Genomic DNA, 7522 nt, shown 5'->3' with positions numbered 1-7522 from the left:
CGATGGTTCTCTACGGAGCTACAAAGGGCCGGCCATCTCCCTACCGCTAGACCCCACGGTCAGGCCGATTCGGCTCAAGGCGAGGAGGGTCCCGTTCGCTTTAAAGCCAAAAATAGAGGCCGAACTAGACCGCCTCACAGCCCAGGGAGTCCTGGAGCCCATGGACTACGCCACCTGGGAGACCCCCATCGTAACCCCTATCAAGCCAAACGGGGAGGTGCGGATCTGTGCAGACTATAAATGCACGATAAACAAGGCACTGCAGGATAACCCCTACCCAGTGCCGGTGGTGAGCCACGTTCTGGCTGCCCTAGCGGGGTCCAAGATCTTCGGGAAGCTGGACCTGGCACAGGCCTACCAGCAGCTCCCGGTAGATGCTAAGACGGCGGAGGCCCAAACTATTGTGACACACAGGGGGGCCTTCCAGGTGAGGAGGCTTCAGTTCGGGGTTAGCGTCGCTCCCGGGATCTTCCAGAGTATAATGGACGCTCTCCTGAAAGGGATCCCCGGGTCCAGCCATTTTTTGATGACGTGCTGGTCGCCGCCCCAGACCCCGAAGAATTCGGCAACCGCCTAAGAGAGGTACTCCGCCGGTTCCAGGCAGCGGGGCTCAAAGTCAAGAGGGAGAAATGCCTGCTGGGGGTCCCACGGGTGGAGTTCCTGGGGTTCGCCATAGACGCAGCGGGAATCCACCCAACGGAAGAAAAGACCCGAGCCATTGTGAAAGCGCCAGCCCCCACCTGCAAAGCGGAGCTACAAAGCTTCTTGGGGGTGCTTAACTTTTACCATTCATTTCTCCCCCACAAGGCGGCCCTAGCAGAGCCCCTGCACCGCCTGCTGGACAAAAACGCCCCTTGGGTTTGGGGCAAACGCCAAGCAGCCGCGTTTCAGGCAGTCAAGGACGTTCTGGTGTCTAATGCGGTGCTCCACCATTTTGACGAGGGCCTCCCCGTCATCCTGGCTTGCGATGCGTCGCCATACGGGGTGGGAGCAGTCCTGGGGCACCAACTCCCGGACGGGAGGGAGGTACCGGTCGCATACTACTCCCGCACACTGACACCAGCCGAGCGCAACTATGCGCAAATAGACAAGGAGGCTCTGGCAATCGTGGCGGGGGTCCGCAAGTTCCATGAATACCTGTATGGGCGGAGGTTCACCATAGCTACGGACCACAAGCCCCTCTTAGGTCTGCTGGCCCCCGACCGTCAAACCCCCCAAATACTGTCGCAGCGCGTGTTGAGGTGGAACCAATTCCTCAACTCCTACACTTACACACTGGTACACAGGGCCGGCAAGGCTATGGGTCACACGGACGCACTCAGCCGCTTGCCGCTTCCTGAAACGGGTCCAGACCCCGCCCCCGCACACCAGGTCATGCTAATGGAGAGCCTCCCGGAGCCGCCCCTACACGCAGCGGAGGTCGCCAAGGCCACCCAGAAACACAAGACACTAGCACGGGTGCTCGACTGGGTGGTGAGGGGCTGGCCGGAGGGGAACATGGGGGAAGAATTCAAGCCATATAAGACCAGGAGGGAGGAACTAGCTGCCCACAAGGGGTGCCTGTTATGGGGAAGTAGGGTGGTGATTCCGCCCCCGCTGCAAAAGCGTGTCCTAGAATCCTTACATGAGACCCATCCCGGCATAGTCCGAATGAAGGCCTTGGCCAGAAGCTACGTCTGGTGGCCGGGGATGGATGGGGAGATAGAGAGCTGGGTCCGACGGTGCCAAACGTGTCAAGAGTCACGGCCCGAGCCTCCCAGCGCCCCCGCCACTAGGTGGGAGTCAACCCGGAAACCATGGTCGAGACTCCACCTCGATTTCGCGGGGCCATTCCAGGGGCAGATCTTCATGATAATAGTGGACGCCTACACCAAGTGGTTGGAGGTCATCCCCGTAGGGTCCACCTCATCCGCCGCCGCAATCCGAGCGCTGCGCAGGGCCTTATGCACACACGGTATCCCGGACACCATAGTCTCAGACAACGGGACCGCGTTCACGTCCGCAGACTTCCAGGCGTTCCTCCATAGATACCTGATTAGACACATAAGATCTGCCCCCTTCCACCCAGCCACCAACGGCCAGGCGGAGCGGATGGTCCGCACCACTAAAGAAGCCCTGGGCCGAATTGTGCAGGGTGACTGGGACCACCGATTAGCGGCATTCCTTTTCGACAATAGGGTCACCCCCAACCCGGTCACAGGGGTGTGCCCGGCAGAGCTCCTAATGGGACGCAAGCTGACAACCCGACTGGACAGACTACACCCCGACCGGGCGTCAGACACCCGCGAGAGCCCCGAGGTTCGGGACGCAGTCAGGGGGTTCTTTGCGGGCGACCCAGTTTACGCCCGGAACTATGCAAGGGGACCTGATTGGGTGGCGGGCTGAGTGCTACGAGTGACGGGGTCCCGCCACTACGATATATCAACCGAGGGGGGCCAGGTATTACGGCGGCACATAGACCAGTTGCGCCGCCGCACACTACCGGAGGAGCCGGCGGACACAGAAGAGGCGCGGTCCGGGGAGGGGCCAACCGAGAGCCGACCTGAGGACGAGGCCCCAACGCCCATCACGCCGACGCAGGGAACACCAGAACGGTCCGAGCCCGAAAGACCCGCTGAGCCAGCCCTGCCGCCTCCAGCCACACCACGGGCCGCCGAAGCGCCAACCGCGGAAGCAGCGCCTCCCCCACCGGACCTCCCTAGGCGGTCCACCCGGGACCGCCGACCTCCCGCGTATCTCAAGGACTATGTTCCTTAACTAGGGGGGAAGGGGTGTAGTGTATCAGTAACAACATGTGCCCCGCGCGGAGGCAACTGGGCTGTCCCAGAAGCCTCCAGCGCAGGGCGCGGAATCACCCACCAATCAACAGCTGCGGCGGGTAGTTCAACAGGTCAGGATTGGCCTGACCGACCCAGTAGGCTGTACCGGGAATTGTATATAAGCGGGGCCCGGCCCGCGTGCTCTCTCTCTTGCAACGTGCTCCTAATAAACTATGTTGCCCTACTCTCGTCTCCGCCTCGAGTACGTTACAGTCTTGCTGCCTGAAACAACAAACTGATGCAAACTGATGTACATCAGTCTAGTGGACCAGCCTGCCAGGTTTGGGTGCCTGTCCAAGATTAAAGCTACTTACAATTAGGAGCCTTGCAGGATAATCCTAAACAGTGTTATACTCTTCTAAGTCTATACAAAGTCAGTGGGCTTTGAAGGCTGTGACTCTGCTTAGGTGTGCACTAATAAACTACTATATACTGTAATTCTTTGCCCTTTGATGTTAGAGAAAACATTAAACGACAAAGAATTACAGCATATAGTAGTTTATTATTCTTTGTGCATGTTTACTGTAAACATGCAAAAAGCAGCATAGGAATAAAGCAGAACAAACAAGGGAAGATACAAATATAAAAACAAACAGGAAAATAGTACAGACAGATGTGTAAGAGATGACAAAAGGTGACAGTGCACAGACATGCCATACACATTAAAAGACAATTAGCTGTAAGAACATAAGAAGAGTCCTGTTGTATCAGACCAGTGATCCATCTAGTCTAGACACCTGCCTCTCACAGTGGCCCACCACCTAATTATTCCAGAGGGCACAGAGACTGAACTTGGCCACTACGCTGCTTGCTTCACTCCCATTTCCTGAATTAGGCCACACTTAAATCCGATTGAGATCAGTGGAACAATTTGGTTTGTGATGCTCTTTAGCTTCATTGATTTTTATAAGACTGACTCATGGCTAATTTTCTTGGCATTGGGGAAACAGTTTCTTCATTATTAGACTGAAAGTGTCCAGTAGGAGACAATTCATCTCTCTCCTACTAAACATATCTGTATTTTGTGTTTGCAAAACATTTGAACAACCGAGTCCTTGTGGTTGCATATCTGCCATCCATTATTAAAGGCCATTTGATAAGTATTTGGAGTATAGTTATGTTTGGTTAAAAGAAACAGATGTACTACTAGTTGGTGGTTTCTAAGATGTTGTTGTATGAACCTAGAAGGGCTTAAGATGGGGTAAAGTATCTAAGTTGCCTGCTTAGTATGAGGACCTGTGATGTCACAACAGTCCCACAATTTTGATTCAAACATTGTTACAGACTATTTCAGATGTGAATGAGAAACAAGTCAACCTCCCCATTATTCTATTGCAAAGCTTTTCTTCAACTGCTTTTCTTCCTGGATTTAATCATTGTTCAATGGGATTTTTAAAAGGACGTTGTTGGTTTTGACAGAGGAAGTTTGATCTGTTAATTTGCCTTTCACCTTTGAATCTTGAAACATTCTCTCTGCTTTGTCCAGAAAACAAATAATAAGAAATCTTATCCCATTACTATATGTTAGCAGATACCAATTGTATTTACTTATCACAAAGTACTATAGTTTAAAGTTTAGAAACAGAGCCTTCCTCTCTTCCTATACAGCACAACATTAGCTATCAAATCTATGAGAAACTTCCTCTGTAAAACCTCCAATAACATTGTCCAGGCTATCAGCACAGGGGAGGTAAGTGTTTGAAGGGGAACTATGGGATGGGTTAACTGATGCTTGCAAGCATCAGTTAACCCATCCCATAGTTCCCCTTCAAACACTTGTCTGCAAACGATAACAACTCAACAGTTACAGTGGCCACTAATATTATCCTTTGCCATGTCTGTCTATTTTAGCCTGACAAAAGAGCCTGCTTATTTATGTTTCCTTTCCAGAAGTTACCATGAATTACTGTGATTTCTCAATCAATAGAGTGTAACTGCAAGATGTTTCTTGTCCAACCAGGTTTCCTGTTTGTGCTTTGAGTTTTTAAACACTGATGCCTTGACTACCCAAGATCCAAGATAAGGTTTACATTTAAGATAATGATCACACCTCCATCAGTCAGTGAATAACTCAAGCACATGTAACAGAAGGCAGATATGAGATGGTGCACTCTGAACTCCCACGTTCTCTTCTGAATGGAATTGTTTCATCCACTAGGCCATTCTGTACATCTGAAAAGAAACTGGCCTAGATTGATGGCCAAGAATCTGCCATAAGTAATTGTCCACAGCAAATTAGGACTTGTCAGCATTTCACTGTTCTGCCATTCTTGCATGCTAATATTCTGTAGTGTGCACAAAACTGCCCTATAGTTTGTAATATTAAATTATTCCGGCCACATTGCTTTAGATGTTTTGTACAACCAACAGAAAAATGGAGAAAGCTACAGCAGCAGTCTGATGCATGCTTACTTGGGAGTAAATTCCACTGCAATCAATTGAACCACATCAATATTCATCAGAACGGGCTACTCAAGGCCAATTGCAATCAGGCTCAGGCACAGTGTTGTTCTCATTTTACATTTCAAATCATGTGAATGGATCATCCCTGTAAAAATTACAGCCATTAAGTCTGTCAAATTGATGCACGCTAGTTTGAACATGTCACAATCCTGTCCATTTCTCCTTTCATGGTTTTTACCTTATAGACACTACCAGATACTACTGCCCACCGCAGCCTCTCACAGAGGTTCAAGGATCAGGAAGTCACAGTTTCACACCTGCCGTATCTTTCTGATATATAGAGAACTCTAACCCATAGACATTCCAGGTCTCCCTCTCATTCCCAGGGGCACTACCAGACAGGGCAGCCCAGTCTCCTTAGTCAAACACTCCTCACTCACTCATTTCACAGAGCTATTGGGGTTTGGACTCAAACACTGATGCTATGTCATGCAGCCACCTCTTATTCATATGTAAATATAGAGAGAGGCCAAGGCCTGACAGGTTTGTGTATGTGTGTGTGTTTCTTCCCCTGAGACAGCACCTATTAGCTCAGCAGGGTTAACCAGAAAAGAGTTAATGAAAGCTTAAAACAACATTGGAGAGATTCAGGAAATACTTGAAATTTTGATCTCTAACTCAGTTTGTGCTTCCAAGTCTATCTGTTACAAGCAATCTTTCTTTCAGCCAGCTTCAGTTACTATTTTCTTTTTTAAATTGAAATGTAAGTTTTTATTGAGAAAGTAAAAGAAAGGGGAAAAGAAAAAGAGGGAAAATACATAAAATAGAAGGCTTCCGGTTTTTCTAATTGTTCTGCCAGACTAGCTCACTTCACAAAGTTCTTGTGTGGATAAAATGAAGGGTGGGAGAAACATGTAGCCTACCCTGAGCTATTTGGAAGGAGGACTGGGTATAAAATACATTTATTAGAGAAGCCATAAACTTTGGGTTACAGTTTAAATACATACAGGTGGTGAGTGGGAATAGGATTGTAGTGGTGACTTTTGTACATTCATTGAAACTGTGCACATGTAGGGCTCTTTTCTCCTCAGTTACATGGAGAACACTGCACGTGGTTATATGGACAGCACTGCACAGTCATGATCAGAAGTTTCTGACTAGGATCTGGGAGAGCCAGCTTTGAATCCCTACTCTGCCAAAGAAGTTCACCAGATTACCTCAGGCCCGCCTCTCATCCAAAATACCCTCAGTTTTGTTGTTGTTGTTGCTATTGTTGTGAAGACAAAATGGAAGAGCAGACAAAATGTTGTAGGCTTCGTTGGGTCTCTACTGGGAAGAAAAAGTGGGGTATAAATATCTAAGTAAAAAATTAAAACATACACAGGCTTTCTTCAGACCTTTAAATAGTTGGGGAGGAGAACATGTCATTGCAAGCTCATTTCCCCTGCCCATGTCATCCATTATATAGCCCAACATTGTCTGAAAAGGGCTACAGCCATCAACCATTAAACAATTAAGTGAGGAACATGAAGATCTGAATCAGCCTTCAGGCTGCTTGCAAATCAGTTCAGCTCAATGCAGTGATTTGAACCAGAGAATCTATGGGCACTTGGCATATGCAGGGATCTAACTATATTGATTTCACTCTTGCTCTTGTCAACCAAAGAAGATGAAATACAAATCCTACTCAGAGCTATTGTTAACAGGCAATAGAGCTGGCGAATGGGACAGAATGAATCACTGCTACAGCTCCTGAAATGGTATCATTCCAGAACACAGTAGGACTAAAGATACAGGGATTTAGCTTTTTGTTGCCAGAAAACTCTTTAACATTCACCCAAATGCAATTTCATCTTGATTCAGGTGATTATTACCTAGTTCTATGAAGTGAACATATATCCCAGAAGGAAATTAAATGTATTTTAGTTCCTCTTCATCACTACCACAGTTGAATTTAATCTTTTGAGTTCAGAGTAATAGCAGTGCTTGAAATGGTGCTATATACACAAATTAAAGCTAATTAAGAAATGACAGAGAACACAGCATAATGGTTCCTGTCTCCAATTTAAAACACCTGGTTGCTATTGGCACATAAATGCCACTTCTGCATGGCTAAAGATGGCTGTAAAAGAGATTTTTGCCAGTGCCGTCTCCTGCATGGAATGTATTGATTAACGCTATAAAACAGATGACAGTTCTAAAATGTCTTTCTTATAGACCCATTTAAATGTTCTCCACTGTGAGGATTTGTAAAACAGAAGAAGTCACATAGGAAAATGGAATGCTAGTAACTACGAACT

This window comes from Heteronotia binoei, chromosome 1 (genome assembly GCF_032191835.1).
Source record: "Heteronotia binoei isolate CCM8104 ecotype False Entrance Well chromosome 1, APGP_CSIRO_Hbin_v1, whole genome shotgun sequence".
In the NCBI taxonomy this organism is placed as follows: domain Eukaryota; kingdom Metazoa; phylum Chordata; class Lepidosauria; order Squamata; family Gekkonidae; genus Heteronotia; species Heteronotia binoei.
Note: the sequence above shows the minus strand (reverse complement) of the source record.